Source organism: Vicia villosa, linkage group LG2 (assembly GCF_029867415.1).
Source record: "Vicia villosa cultivar HV-30 ecotype Madison, WI linkage group LG2, Vvil1.0, whole genome shotgun sequence".
NCBI classification, from domain to species: domain Eukaryota; kingdom Viridiplantae; phylum Streptophyta; class Magnoliopsida; order Fabales; family Fabaceae; genus Vicia; species Vicia villosa.
Genome location: NC_081181.1, coordinates 149,128,878 through 149,146,118, shown reverse-complemented (window position 1 = coordinate 149,146,118; position 17,241 = coordinate 149,128,878). Strand labels below are relative to the sequence as shown.

At 33.1% G+C, this 17,241-nt stretch overlaps 1 pseudogene; it reads left to right on the top strand.

Moving 5' to 3' along the window:
• The first annotated feature begins 4,801 nt into the window (after positions 1-4,801).
• LOC131650298 (subtilisin-like protease) overlaps positions 4,802-17,241 on the top strand; it is a 65,635-nt pseudogene continuing 53,195 nt past the window's right edge.

Sequence of the window (17,241 nt, the reverse complement as noted above, 5' to 3'; positions counted from 1 at the left end):
AATGTTTTTATAAATGATGTATTGGCTTCCTGTCCATTTTTTCCTATTTAAATATATTAGTTTTCCTTTAAACCATAATATTTTTAGAAACGGAAACAAACTTACCATTGATCCAAATATTTTTATATATAATACCAAAACAAAAATATTATTAATATATGGGTAAAAATATACTGTTGAATCAAATATTTTTATATACGAAATAAATGATATCCTTCATATAATTTTGATTACATTTTAGAAACAAATACGTGTACCATGCTAGTTGATCCAAATATATACATAAAAGAGAATATGTCTATTGTTTATATAAATATTTTTATAAATATTAAAAAAATGTATTATTAATACCAATATTTTTATAAACGGAAAATGTGTATGTTTGAAAAATGTGCTTACGCACAGGTTTTTTTTGCTAGTTTATAGTTTAAAAGTAGGTAGTACTTACTCTAGCCTCATAGTCCTACATTTCTGGTAAATAACAAAGACATGTTTGTCAATTACTAGGGATTTTAATCTCTCATAGAAAAACACAACACATAGGTGCAATAGTGATAAACTTTGAGATTCAGGAGAAAACTGATTTCATTGAAACGAAACTTGATATATGCATACAACATTTCACACAAACCATCAAAAGTTTCATCATGAAGTTTATGCCTTTTATTCTTCTCTTGTTCTTTCTATGCAGTATCCATCAAACCATAATGGTATTTTCTGCCAGGAAGAATCAAACAGATGATCTCAACCTAATGACATACATTATTAATGTCAAAAAGTTGGAAAATGAAACTTTAATTCAATCAAAAGAAATCTGGTACCACTCATTTCTTCCCGAAACTTTTGCTTTCAATGAACGATTGGTGTTCTATTACCTTAATGTTGCCTTTGGATTTGTAGTAAAGTTGACGAAAGAAGAAGCTGGAGATCTTTGATAGAAACATGGAGTTGAATCAATCAGACTCGAGAAAAAACTTTCATTAAACAAAACTCACACTATAACTTTCTTGGGGTTGAAACAAGGACGGGGTTTGTGGATTGATGATAATCTCGAAAAAGGCATCATAATTGGACTCAAAGACATTGGAATAAACCCTTATCATCTATCATTCAACGGAGAAGGAATGCCTCCACCACCTGCAAAATGGAAAGGCTATTGTCAATTCAATGGAAGAACAACTTGGAAAAACAAACTGATTGGTGCAAGGAATTTAGTCCCATGTGCAACTCAAGAGATTCCATTCGACTGTACGATTCATGGAACGTACACTACTGCCAAAGCAGGTGGAAGGTTCATAGAAAATGCAAGTCGTTATGGAAATGCTAAGGTGTAGCAGATGGTATGGCACCTAATGCTCACATAGCAATTAACAAAGTGTGTGATATCCAAATTGGATGCCCTAGAAGTGTTGTTTTAGCTGCAATGGAAAAAGCTATTGATGATGGTGTGGATGTTCTTTAACTTTTAATTGGTTTTGGTTCTCTACTATTTTTTGAAGACCCAATTGCAATGGGTGCTTTTGCTGCTATTCAAAAGGGAGTTTTTGTTAGTTGCTCTACAACAAACATAGGGCCTAGATACAGTCTTTTCACAAATAAAGCTCCTTGGTTCCTCACTGTAGGTTCAAGCAAGCATGATAGAAAAATATATGCATCAGCAAAGCCAGTAAATGGTGAAGAATTTGAAGGTGAAACATTGTGTATTTTTCTCAACAATTATTTCCCCTTGTGTATGCATGTGCACAAAATAGGATTCAATCCTTTTGTTTATCAGGTTCATTAAAAAACATTGATGTACGAGGGAAATAGTGTTGTGGGATATGCATGTGCACAAATTTGGAGTTGGAGTTTTGGTCAAGTTAGGAGCTCAATTGCAGCATGTTCATCATCCAAAGCTCCATTGATGCAAGGTGAGTTCCATAGTAAGGAATGTGGGTAGGATTTGGGAAATTACATGTTCAAGGGTTTAGCTTGTGATCAATGTGATACATGCATAATTAAACAATGAGTTTGGAATTTTGGAAATAATTGATGTTGCATGTTGACACCCTATGCCTATTCCTGCTAATCTCTGATATATGTATGTATAAACATGATTTAAATTGTTGTGGTATGTTGGGATTTATTTGGAATGAAGTTGGATTGGAGTTTGGAACTTTAAAATGCAGAATTTTTGGGTCTGTCAGCAATGTAACCAGTTACATGTGTGAAAAAGGGTGAAAAACGCAGTTTTTGAGTCATGTAACCCGTTACATGATTCATGTAACTAGAGCTGTCAAAATGGGCTAGCTCATATCGGCCGGCCCGCCCGACCCGAAAAATCATAGGGCTTGGGCCTTCAAATTAGAGCCCATATTTTTAAGGGCTTTTTTAGCTCAGCCCTAAAAAGCCCGGTGCCCATTAGGGCTTAGCCCATATGGGCCATGGGTAGCCCATGAGGCCCGCACAAGTATAAATTTCAAAAAATTATATTAGTTTTTATATTGTGTCACTCCAAAATAAAACATTGATTTTTCTCACTTCACTAAATTTTGTTTCTATTATATTCAATCTTTCTCTTTTAAATATTATACATTAATATAATCAACATTATTTCCTCGTATTCTATTAGTTTCTCTTATATTAAATATTTGGGTATTATTTTCTACAATTTAAACATGTAGTGTATTTAAAAACACATTATAGTATTTATAAAAGATGATATAGTACTTAAAAATGTATTATGTTTAAAATAATATAATTTTTTATTTAATTTATAATAAATATAATGGATTTTTTATTTTAATTTTTTTTATTAAAAAAAGCCTGTTTAGGGCCGGGTAGCCCGAAGCTCATCTAGGGCCGGGCTCGGGTAGTAATTTTGAGGCCCATAATACAATAGGGCTTTTTTGGCCCAGCCCTAAAAAGCTCAGGCCCATTAGGGCCGGCCCTAAATGGGCCGGGTAGCCCATTTTGACAGCTCTACATGTAACCGGTTACATCATTGTTGGGCAGATTTTTCAAAACTTCAGAAATTCATAACTTCTGTTCCGTAAGTCCGTTTGACGCATACTTTATCTCCAGTACCAAATTGTCGTTCTTTGACACGTTTAAACCCCATTTAGTGGGTTATTGCGAATAAAATTCTATGCGATAAATCCCCCGAGAGTAGTTCAGTTCCGTAGTGTGAACCGAATGCCTCCTTTGTCTTTGAGACTTATAAATTATGCTATAGAACGTGTTGCACCGAGTATGATCACTTATGTACTAAACTCATGGATATGTATGATTGTTGAATACATGTAAGTGTTGTATATGAGTTATGTGATGAAATAATATAATGTGATCATTAGAGGTTGTTTTCCGTTGTTCGGGTTGAACGTTTGGAAGTTGGTTGCCTGTGGGGCTAATGTATATGTATGCTGATATATATTGTTATGTTGATACAGGTATATAGTGCATAATGTTTTATGCTATATTTATATACCTTGTTTTCTGATTGTATTGTGTGTGAGGTACTGACAGGGAAAACCTGGCATGGTCACCTAGTTTAGGCGATTCCTGTGTACTTCTGAGGAGCACTGACAGGGCAAACCTGGATATGATGTCCAGTTTAGGCGAATCCTGTGTGCGACTCATTGTATGCTTGAATCGGAGCAGGCCTACCTACTAGGCATACACCTGAGCTACCATTGTGATGTCCTGGAAAGGGTCCAAAAGGGCATTTCTGTGCTGGCGTTATGAAAGCATCGGCGTGCTTGGTATGGTGGGGTTGCGATGCCACTTAGGCAATATCGTAGCGGATTAACTCACCTCTAGTGGTGCCACGTAGGCAATGCCACTAGGCTTTCGCCCGATGGGCCCATGTAGTCTTGATGGCGTATTTGCCACTATGGCGATCACATATGCGTATGGTGATTGACGGGGCCGTGACAGCCATATAGGCAATGTAACTGCGGTAAATCGTCACAAATAGATTTCCATGTAGGACTTATCTGATTCACTTGCGGTGTGCGTGGGCAAGTCTCTTGACATTAGGCATGGGAGATAACTCATCGAGGGTGTGATTATATGACCGACATATAGGCATTAACGTGCTCCTGGATTCCTCGTACACGGGTACGGGTCTGCATACTTGTGTGTATTTGTGTGCTTTTTGCTATCTCATTGGTTAGTTATGGGACTACCAATGGTGATATTGTCCTTGTTGTGTATTTGTACCAAGCCGTGAGTAAAACCTCGGATCCACAGCGGATCCGTTTGCTTGCATGCACCTTGTAGAACCGAGTGAACCTGTAAGATAGGGAGAGTCACTGAGATTTAGTAATCTCACCCCAATCATCTTATCTTTTTCAGGAGCAGTTTAGTAGCGTTTGGGTCAGCAGCAGGTTTGGACTGAAGACTTGAAAGTGGTGATGGCTTGGAGACCTTGTTAGATCTCATTTTTCGCTGTGCAGATCCATTGGAGACACATGTTTTGTAATTCAATGTAAAATCTGATGTTGTATTTTAATATGGATCTTTCTATATCTATAGCTTTTGTATGTACTCAATATCAATTTTAACGTTTCATGCATAATATACTAGTCAGTTATGTATGGGGTGTTACAGTAAGACTCGAGAAAAAAAATTTCATTACACAAAACTCACACTATAAGTTTCTTGGGGTTGAAACAAGGGTGGGGTTTATGGATTGATGATAATCTTGAAAAAGGCATCATAATTGGACTCATAGACACTAGAATAAACCTTTATCATCCATCATTCAACGGCGAAGGAATGCCTCCACCACCTGCAAAATGGAAAGTTTATTGCCAATTCAATGGAAGAACAACCTACAACAACAGAATGGAAAGGTTATTGTCAATTCAATGGAAGAACAACCTACAACAATAGACTCATTGGTGCAAGAACAACCTACAACAATAGACACATTGGTGCAAGAAATTTACTCCCAGATGCAATTCAAAAGCTTCCATTCGAGAGTACGATCCATCGAACATACACTACTGCCAAAGCGGGTGCAAGGTTCGTAGAAAATGCAAGTTTTTTTGGAAATGCTAAGGTGTAGCCGATGGTATGGCACCTAATGCTCACATAGCAATTTACAAAGTGTGTGGTATCCAAATTGGATGCACTCGAAGTGTTGTTTTAGCTGCAATGGACAAAGCTATTGATGATGTTGTGGATGTTCTTTAACTTTTAATTAGTTTTGGTTCTCTACCATTTTTTGAAGACCCAATTGCACTGGGTGCTTTTGCTTCTATTCAAAAGGGAGTTTTTGTTAGTTGCTCTACAGCAAACATAGGGCCTAGAAATAGTCTTTTCTCAAATAAAGCTCCTTGGGTCCTCACAGTAGGTGCAAGCACGCATGATAGAAAAATAGCTGCATCAGCAAAGCCAGTAAATGGTGAAGAATTTGAAGGTAAAACATTGTTGCAACTTAAGTATTTTCTCAACAATTATTTCCCCTTGTGTATGCATGTCCACAAAATAAGAACCAATCCTTTTGTTTATCAGGTTCATTAAAGAACATTGATGCAAGAGGGAAATAGTATTGTGGGATAATAATATATATCTTGTCATTCCAAGAATAATTCCAGGACGAGAAGTACTAAACTTAGGTGGTGTTGGCATGATTCTTGCAAACTCTGAAACTTTAAATTTCAAAACTTTTGTGATTCCTTATGTTTTACATGCTGATGAAGGGACTGATGCAGCTAGTTTAATGATCAAAGATGACATAAAAAAAACCCTACAACCCAACAAAACATTGTCATTCAAGGGAAAAATAATCAGTTATTCAAATTCACCTTATGTTGTTTCATTTTCTTCTAAAGGACAGAGCCGATAAAGTTTTGGAATTCTTAAACCTGACATCATTGGACCGGGTATCAACATTCTAGCAGCATAGCCTGTTTCATTAGACAATGGTACCAAACACATTAACATAATTTAAGGAACCTCAATGTCATTTCAGTTGAAAAACTCTCATCCCAATTGGTCCCGCTACTATAAAATCAGCAATCGTGACAACAGCTAATAGATTAATCTTAACGTAATACCTATTTTGGATCAAATGCATCAATGGCATGTTAAATTTTAGAAACAAATACGCCTATCATACCAGTTGATCCAAATATCTTTATAAAAGTGGTTATTTTTATAAATATTAAAAAGATGTTTAATTGATACAGATATTTTTATAAACGGAACCATTTGCTTTTTGGGTAATAAAGTATTAATATTTCCAAAAAATATTTTTTATAAACGGAAAAAGTGTATGTGTGACAAAATGGGCGTACCAGACCAGAAGTCGTGCATACGCACTAGTTTGTTTTACTATTTTATGACATAAATGTAGGTAGTACTTGCTCTGGACTTATAGTCCTATATTACTGGTATAACACGAAGACATGTTTGTCAATTACTAGAGATCAAATCCATCATAGAAAAACAAAACACAGATGTACAAAAGTGATAAACTTTGAGTTTCAGATGAAAATTGATTTCATTAAAACGAAACTTGATATATGCATACAACATTCCACGCAAACCATCAAAATTTTCATCATGAGTTTACACAATTTCTTCCTCTCTTGTTCTTTCTATACACTATCCATCAAACCACAGGGGTATTTTCTATAAGGAAGAATCAAACAGAAGATCTCATCCTAATGACATTTATTATTAATGTAAAAAATTTAGAAAATATGATGTATTGGTTATTGAATAACGGTTTGTTGATTTAGTATTTTGCTTTGTATTTTCAAACTAGTTTTGTTATGATTTTGGAGGATATTATTCATCTTCTTCGTCCAACGGAAAGGTATGTTCATCTTCTTGGTAAAAATCACATGTTTTTTGTTTATGATTTGGGTTTATGTTTTTTAAAATTTTTTTATGAATGTTTATGCTCAGATCATATTATTGTTTAATAAACCGTATTGTTGGATTTTCTATTTATGTTTTTCATCTTTACCAACAAAATATTCTAATGTTATGTGTTGTATTCAAAATGTTTTTACAAATGGTGGTTTGACTTCCTATCCATTTTTCCTATTTAAATATATTAATTTTCCTTTAAAAAATAATATTTTTAAAAATGGAAACATGCTTACCATTGATCCAAATATTATTATATATAATACCAAAATAAAAATATTATATATATGGGTAAAAATATACTGTTAAATCAAATATTTATATATACGAAATAATTTATATCCTTCATATCATTTTGATGACATTTTAGAAACAAATATGCATACCAAGCTAGTTGATCCTAATATATTTATAAAAGAGAATATGTGTATTGTTTATATTAATATTTTTATAAATATTAAAAAATTATATTATTAATACCAATATTTTTATAAATGGAAAAAGTGTATGTTTGAAAAATGTGCGTACGCACAGGTTTTTTTACTAGTTTATAATTTAAAAGTAGCTAGTACTTACTCTAGGCTTATAGTCCTACGTTTCTGGTAAAAAACAAAGACATGTTTGTCAATTACTAAGGATTTTAATCTCTCATAGAAAAATACAACACATAGGTGCAAAAGTGATAAACTTTGAGATTAGGAGAAAACTGATTTCATTAAAACGGAACTTGATATATGCATATAACATTTCACACAAACCATCAAAAGTTTCATCATGAAGTTTACGCCATTTCTTCTTCTCTTGTTCTTTCTATGCAGTATCTATCAAACCACAATGGTATTTTCTACAAGGAAGAATCAAACAGATGCTCTCATCCTAATGACATACATTATTAATGTCAAAAATTTGGAAAATGTAACTTTAATTCAATCAAAATAAATTCGGTACCACTCATTTCTTCAAGAAGCTTTTGCTTTCAATGAACGATTGTTGTTCTCTTACCTCAATATTGCCTCTGGATTTGCACTAAAGTTGACGAAAGAAGAAGCTGAAGATCTTTGATAGAAGCATGGAGTTGTATCAATTAGACTCGAGAAAAAACTTTCATTACACAAAACTCACATTATAACTTTCTTATGGTTGAAACAAGGGTGTGGTTTGTGGATTGATGATAATCTCGGAAAAGGCATCATAATTGGACTCATGGACACTGGAATAGACCCTTATCATCCATCATTCAACGAAGAAGGAATGCCTCCACCACCTGCAAGATGTAAAGGCTATTGTCAATTCAATGATAGAACAACCTAGAACAACAAACTCATTGGTGCAAGGAATTTAGTCCCATGTGCAACTCAAGAGCTTCCATTCGAGAGTACAATAGATGGAACATACACTACTGCCAAAGCGGGAAGAAAGTTCTTAGAAAATGATAAGGGTGGAGCAGATGATATGGCACCTAATGCTCACATAGCAATTTACAAAGTCAGCATGAGGGGGGACGCATTTGGAATCTGGGTTTCTCAAGGGGGGAATCACAATTTTTTTAGGTGGGAAAAATCAAATCTCGCTTGTTTGTCAGGGGTATCATATATTAAACCCATAAAAATATAAATAACGGCAATCAAAAAATAAAAAAATAGTTTTTACATCAAAGAGACCTATACTCTTTATCCCTATGAGAAAAGTTAATTTATATTATAAAGAAACTCTTATTACATCTCTTAGGGTTCTTAGGCATTATGTGTACTTCTAATATTGTATCTCTATTTTCGGAGGTGTATTCTTATATTGTGATATTTTAGCATTAACTAATCTCAATAAATTGTATTTATGCATTCAGTACGGTGTTCATATTCATATTGGCATTTGTTGGTGTCTGGTTTAAAATAAGGGTTTGGAAAAACAAGTATCATAAAGAATGTGGAAGGAAGCAAGTATATAAGTATAAGAGTGATGCAGTCAAGTGTAATTGGTGGGTTCCAACTCTCACTGTGTTGTTAGCTTCCTGAATGATAAAGAATGGTGCTGCATAAGAAAGAAAACATATGTAGGAGACATAAAGAATGGTGCTGCATAAGGAAATGTGTAATATAAAAAGCAAAGCCAGCAATTGTCTTAAGTATACCTTTCTAGTCCCACATCGTTTGCAATAATAATAAAAGTAGTGTTTATATACCAATCAAACATTTAGCTTTATGAATTGAAAATAATGTGAGAGTAAGTGGGCAACTATTGAAATTTAAATGGGCCTAGGCCCAAAAGTTTTATTTTGATAATTTAAAAAAATAATTTCTAAAAAATGTTAATAGAAATAATTTTAAAAAAGGTAAAAAAAAATATAATATATCAAAAAATTATTAAAAAAATGACGTGGATTTAAAAAAAAATTAAAAATGCCACTTGAAATGCCAAGTATGAAGATTCCATGGCCAAGTCAGCATGAGGGGGGGCGCATTTGAAATCTGGGTTTCTCAAGGGGGGAATCACAATTTTTTTTAAGGGGGCAAAAATCAAATCTCGCTTGTTTGGCAGGGGGTATCATATATTAAACCCTTAAAAATATAAATAACGGCAATCAAAAAATAAAAAATAGTTTTTACATCAAAGAGACCTATACTCTTTATCCCTATGAGAAAAGTTAATTTATATTATAAAGAAACTCTTATTACATCTCTTAGGGTTCTTAGGCATCATGTGTACTTCTAATATTGTATCTCTATTTTCGGAGGTGTATTCTTAGGAGCGCCATTTTTTTTACTTTGTATGAAAACGTTTCGTAGATGCATCTACGGGATATGTTTGTATGTATATCTACGGAATAAATCAGATACTAAAAACTAGAAAACAACATTTGCAACGATAAAAACAACAATTGCAATGATAAAAACAACATTTATAGATTAAAATCGGCATTAAATTGATGATTTTAGCCGCAAATTAAATATTACATTTCAATAGCCCGATGGACGCTTGCACATCTCTAATATTTTCTCGACCTTTCTTTGCACTGTCGCTACGAACTCGAGTGTGATTTTCTCTTCGAAGTCGTAATATGTTTTCCGATCGCCAAAACATCTTCTCGGTTCTTGAGCTCAAAGTTGTTGTAAACGACGTTCCCTCTGTTGTTAACTAAAGGTGAATGATACTCGAGCTTCAGAACATTTTGTTTGTCTCCGTAAGGTAGACGATATCGGATTTCGTCAATGATATCATCGAGCAAGGTGTAATCGTTGAGTTTGAACGTCCGCCCAGACGTTCTGCCATCGGAGTAAGAGACACTTGTGATATACCAACGGATGTTGATATCATATTGAGACATTTTTGTGTTTGTATGAAAGACAACATAAGAAACTCCAAATTTATAGAAAACCTAGATGAATATGGACCACCTATTTTCTGTCACAGAACGTTCCGTATGTATATCCATGGAAAGAACTTAGATATTTTGTTTCCTTAGGTATATCTAGGTAAAAACCCATAATTTGCAAATTCTGGGCCTAGATACACTCTTCTCTCAAATGAAGCTCCTTGGGTCCTCACAGTATGTGCAAGCACGCATGACAGAAAAATAGCTGCATCAGCAAAGCTAGTAAATAACGAAGAATTTAAAGGTGAAATATTGTTTCAACAGTAGTATTTTTCTCAACAATTATTTCCCCTTGCGTATGCATGTGCACAAAATATCAGGTTCATTAAAGAACAATGATTCAAAAGGGAAAATATTGTCGTGTGACATGCATGATATCCTGTCATTCCAAGTATTGTGCCAGGACGAGAAGTTCTAAACTCAGCTGATGTTGGCATGACTCTTGCAAACTCAGAAACTTTAAATTTCAACACTTTTGCGATTCGTCATTAACAAAAATGTATTATTAATACCAATATTTTTATAAATGGAAAAAATGTACCTTTGACAAAATGCGCGTACGCGCAGGTTTTTTTACTAGTTTATAATTTAAAAGTACGTAGTACTTACTCTAGTCTTATAGTCCTACAATACTGTTAAAAAACAAAGACATGTTTGTCAATTACTAAGGATTTAAATTTCTCATATAAAAACGCAACACATAGGTGAAAAAGTGATCAACTTTGAGATTCAGGAGAAAACTGATTTCCGGTACCACTCATTTCTTCCCGAAGCTTTTGCTTAAAATGAACGATTGGTGTTCTGTTACCTCAATGTTGCCTCTGGATTTGCAGTAAAGTTGACGCAAGAAGAAGCTGAAGATCTTTGACAGAAGCATGGAGTTATGTTAGTAAGACTCGAGAAAAAATTTTCATTACACAAAACTGACACTCAAACTTTCTTGGGATTGAAACAAGGGAGGGGTTTGTGGACTGATAATCTCAAAAAAGGCATCATAATTGGACTCATAGACATTGGAATAAACCCTTATCATCTATCATTCAACAGCGAAGGAATGCCTTCACTGCCTGCCAAATGAAAAGGTTATTGTCAATTCAATGGAAGAACAACCTGCAATAACAAACTCATTGGTGCAAGGAATTTAGTCCCAGGTGCAACTCAAGAGCTTCCATTCGAGAGTACCATCCATGGAACATACACTACTGCCAGAGCAGTAGGAAGGTTCATAGAAGCAACTAACAAAATCTCCCTTTTGTATAGAAGCAAAAGCACCCACTACAATTAGGTCTTCAAAAAATGGAAGAGAACCAAAGCCAAGTAAAAGTGAAAGAGCATCCACACCCTCATCAATAGCTTTGTCCATTGCATCTAAAACAACACTTCCAAGGCATCCAATTTCGATATAACACACTTTGTAAATTGCTATGTGAGCATTAGGTGCCATATCATCTGTTACACCCTTATCATTTTCTAAGAACCTTCCTCCCGCTTTGGCAGTAGTGTATGTTCCATCTATTGTACTCTCGAATGGAAGATTTTGGGTTACACATGGGACTAAATTCCTGGCACCAGATAGTTTGTTGTTCTAGGTTGTTCTACCATTAAATTGACAATAGCCTTTACATTTTGTAGGTAGTGGAAGCATTCTTTCTCCATTGAATGATGGATGATAAGGGTCTATTCCAGTGTCTATGAGTCCAATTATGATGCCTTTTCCGAGATTATCATCAATCCCGAAACCACACCCTTGTTTCAACCCAAAGAAAGTTATAATGTCTGTTTTGTGTAATGAAAGTTTTTTCTCGAGTCTAATTGATACAACTCCATGCTTCTATCGAAGATCTTCAGCTTCTTCTTTCGTCAACTTTAGTGCAAATCCAGAGGCAACATTGAGGTAAGAGAACAACAATCGTTCATTGAAAGCAAAGGCTTCTGGAAGAAATGAGTGGTACCGGATTTCTTTTGATTGAATTAAAGTTACATTTTCCAAATTTTTGACATTAATAATGCATGTCATTAGGTTGAGATCATCTGTTTGATTCTTCCTTGCAGAAAATACCATTGTGGTTTGATAGATACTGCATAGAAAGAACAAGAGAAGAAGAAAAAGGGTAAAGTTCGTGATGAAACTTTTGATGGTTTGTGTGAAATGTTGTATGCATATATCAAGTTCCGTTTTAATGAAATCAGTTTTCTCCTGAATCTCAAAGTTTATCACTTTTGCACCTATGTGTTGTGTTTTTTTATGAGAGATTAAAATTCCTAGTAATTGACAAACATGTTTTGTTTTTTACCAGAAACGTAGGACTATAAGCCTAGAGTAATTACTAGCTACTTTTAAAATATAAACTAGTAAAAAACCTGTGCGCACGCACATTTTTCAAACATACACTTTTTCATTTATAAAAATATTGGTATTAACAATACATTTTTTTAATATTTATAAAAATATTAATATAAACAATACACATATTCTCTTTTATAAATATATTAGGATCAACTAGCTTGGTATGCATATTTGTTTCTAAAATGTCATCAAAATGATATGAAGAATATAAATTATTTCGTATATATAAATATTTTTATTTTGGTATTATATATAAAAATATTTGGATCAATGGTAAGCTTGTTTCCGTTTTTAAAAATATTATTTTTTAAAGGAAAATTAATATATTTAAATAGGAAAAAATGGATAGGAAGTTAATCCACCATTTATAAAAACATTTTGAACACAACACATAACATTAGAATATTTTGTTGGTAAAGATGGAAAACATAAATAGAAAATCCAACAATACGGTTTATTAAACAATAATATGATCTAACCATACACATTCATAAACAAACTTTAAAAAAACATAAACCCAAATCATAAACAAAAAAAACATGTGATTTTTACCAAGAAGATGAACATACCTTTCCGTTGGATGAAGAAGATGAATATTATCCTCCAAAATTATAACAAAACTAGTCTGAAAATACAAAGCAAAATACTAAATCAACAAACCATTATTCAATAACCAATACATCATATTTTCTAAATTTTTTACATTAATAATAAATGTCATTAGGATGAGATCTTCTGTTTGATTCTTCCTTATAGAAAATACCCCTGTGGTTTGATGGATAGTGTACAGAAATAACAAGAGAGGAAGAAATGGTGTAAACTCATGACGAAAATTTTGATGGTTTGCGTGGAATGTTGTATGCATATATCAAGTTTCGTTTTAATGAAATCAATTTTCATCTGAAACTCAAAGTTTATCACTTTTGTACCTCTGTGTTTTGTTTTTCTATGATGGATTTGAATCTCTAGTAATTGACAAACATGTCTTTGTGTTATACCAGTAATATAGGACTATAAGTCCAGAGCAAGTACTACCTACTTTTATGTCATAAAATAGTAAAACAAACTAGTGCGTATGCACGAGTTTTGGTCTGGTACGCCCATTTTGTCACACGTACACTTTTTCCGTTTATTAAAAATATAGAACTATTAATACTTTATTACCCAAAAAACAAATGGATCCGTTTATAAAAATATTTGTATCAATTAAACATCTTTTTAATATTTATAAAAATAACCACTTTTATAAAAATATTTGGATCAACTGGTATGATATGCGTATTTGTTTCTAAAATGTAACATGCCACTGACGCCTTTGATCCAAAATAGGTATTCCGTTAAGATTAATCTATTAGTTGTTGTCATGATTGCAGATTTTATAGTAGCAGGTGACCAATCGGGAAGAGAGTTTTTCAAGTGAAATGACATCGAGGTTCCTTAAATTATGTTAAAGCGTTTAGTACCATTGTCTAATGAAACAACCTACGCTGCTAGAATGTTGATACCCGGTCCAATGATGTCAGGTTTAAGAATTCCAAGACTTTATCGGCTCTGTCCTTTAGTAGAAAATGAAACAACATAAGGTGCATTTGAATCACAAATTATTGTTCCCTTGAATGACAATTTTTTGTTGGGTTGTAGGTTTTTTTATGTCCTCTTTGATCATTAAACCAGCTGCATAAATCACTTCATCAACAGGTAAAACATGAGGAATCCCAAAAGTGTTGAAATTTAATGTTTCTGAGTATGCAAAAATCATGTCAACACCACCTGAGTTTAGAACTTCTCGTCTTGGCACAGTACTTGGAATGACAAGATATCCATGCATATCCCACAACACTATTTCCGTCGTACATCAATGTTCTTTAATGAACCTGATAAACAAAAGAGTTGAATCCTATTTTGTGCACATGCATACAAAAGAGGAAATAATTATTGAGAAAAATACTTAATTCGCAACAATGTTTCACCACCATTTACTAGCTTTGCTGATGCAGCTACTTTTCTATCATGCGTAATTGCACCTACTGTGAGGACCCAATGAGCTTTATTTGAGAAAAGACTGTATCTAGGCCCTGAGTTTGTTGTAGAGCAACTAACAAAATCTCCCTTTTGAATAGAAGTAAAAGCACCCACTGCAATTGGGTCTTCGAAAAATGGAAGAGAACCAAAGCCAAGTAAAAGTGAAAGAACATCCACACCATCATCAATAGCTTTGTCCATTGCATCTAAAACAACATTTCCAAGGCATCCAATTTCGATATCACACACTTTGTAAATTGCTATGTGAGCATTAGGTGTCATATCATCTGCTACACCCTTATCATTTTCTAAGAACCTTCCTCCCGCTTTGGCAGTAGTGTATGTTCCATCTATTGTACTCTCGAATGGAAGCTCTTGAGTTGCACATGGGACTAAATTCCTTGCACCAATGAGTTTGTTGTTCTAGGTTGTTCTACCATTGAATTGACAATAGCCTTTACATTTGCAGGTGGTGGAGGCATTCCTTCTCCGTTGAATGATAGATTATTCCAGTGTCTATGAGTCCAATTATGATGCCTTTTCCGATATTATCATCAATCCACAAACTACACCCTTGTTTCAACTCTAAGAAAGTTATAATGTGAGTTTTGTGTAATGAAAGTTTTTTCTTGAGTCTAATTGATACAACTCCATGCTTCTATCGAAGATCTTCAGCTTCTTCTTTCGTCAACTTTAGTGCAAATCCAGAGGTAACATTGAGGTAAGAGAACAACAATCGTTCATTGAAAGCAAAGGCTTCTGGAAGAAATGAGTGGTACCGGATTTCTTTTGATTGAATTAAAGTTACATTTTCCAAATTTTTGACATTAATAATGCATGTCATCAGGTTGAGATCATCTGTTTGATTCTTCCTTGCAGAAAATACCATTGTGGTTTGATAGATACTGCATAGAAAGAACAAGAGAAGAAGAAACAAGGTAAAGTTCGTGATGAAACTTTTGATGGTTTGTGTGAAATGTTGTATGCATATATCAAGTTCCGTTTTAATGAAATCAGTTTTCTCCTGAATCTCAAAGTTTATCACTTTTGCACCTATGTGTTGTGTTTTTTTATGAGAGATTAAAATCCCTAGTAATTGACAAACATGTCTTTGTTTTTTACCAGAAACGTAGGACTATAAGCCTAGAGTAAGTACTAGCTACTTTTAAATTATAAACTAGTAAAAAACCTGTGCGCACGCACATTTTTCAAACATACACTTTTTCATTTATAAAAATATTGGTATTAACAATACATTTTTTTAATATTTATAAAAATATTAATATAAACAATACACATATTCTCTTTTATAAATATATTAGGATCAACTAGCTTGGTATGCATATTTCTTTCTAAAATGTCATCAAAATGATATGAAGGATATAAATTTTTTCGTATATATAAATATTTGATTTAACAGTATATTTTTACCCATCTATATAATATTTTTATTTTGGTATTATATATAAAAATATTTGGATCAATGGTAAGCTTGTTTCCGTTTTTAAAAATATTATTTTTTAGAGGAAAATTAATATATTTAAATAGGAAAAAATGGGTAGGAAGTCAATCCACCATTTATAAAAACATTTTGAACACAACACATAACATTAGAATATTTTGTTGGTAAAGATGGAAAACATAAATAGAAAATCCAACAATACGGTTTATTAAACAATAATATGATCTAACCATAAACATTCATAAACAATCTTTAAAAAAACATAAACCCAAATCATAAACAAAAAACATGTGATTTTTTACCAAGAAGATGAACATACCTTTCCGTTGGACGAAGAAGATGAATAATATCCTCCAAAATCATAACAAAACTAGTCTGAAAATACAAAGCAAAAACTAAAAATACAAACCATTATTCAATAACCAATACATCATATTTTCTAAATTTTCGACATTAATAATAAATGTCATTAGGATTAGATCTTCTGTTTGATTTTTCCATATAGAAAATACTCCTGTGGTTTGATGGATAGTGTAGAGAAAGAACAAGAGAGGAAGAAATGGTGTAAACTCATGATGAAACTTTTGATGGTATGCGTGGAATGTTGTATGCATATATCAAGTTTCGTTTTAATGAAATCAATTTTCATCTGAAACTCAAATTTTATCACTTTTGTACCTCTGTGTTTTGTTTTTCTATGATGAATTTGGATCTCTAGTAATTGACAAACATGTATTTGTTTTATACTAGTAATATAAGACTATAAGTCTAGAGTAAGTACTACCTATTTTTATGTCATAAACTAATAAAAAAACTAGTGCGTATGCACGAGTTCTGGTCTGGTACGCCCATTTTGTCACACATACAGTTTTCCGTTTATAATTTTTTTTTTTGGAAATATTAGTACTTTATTACCCAAAAAGCAAATGGTTCCGTTTATAAAAATATAGGTATCAATTAAACATCTTTTTAATATTTATAAAAATAACCACTTTTATAAAGATATTTGGATCAACTGGTATGATAGACGTACTTGTTTCTAAAATGTAACATGCCATTGATGCATTTGATCCAAAATAGGTATTACGTTAAGATTAATCTATTAGATGTTGTCATGATTGCTAATTTTATAGTAGCAGGTGACCAATCAGGATGAGAGTTTTTCAACTGAAATGA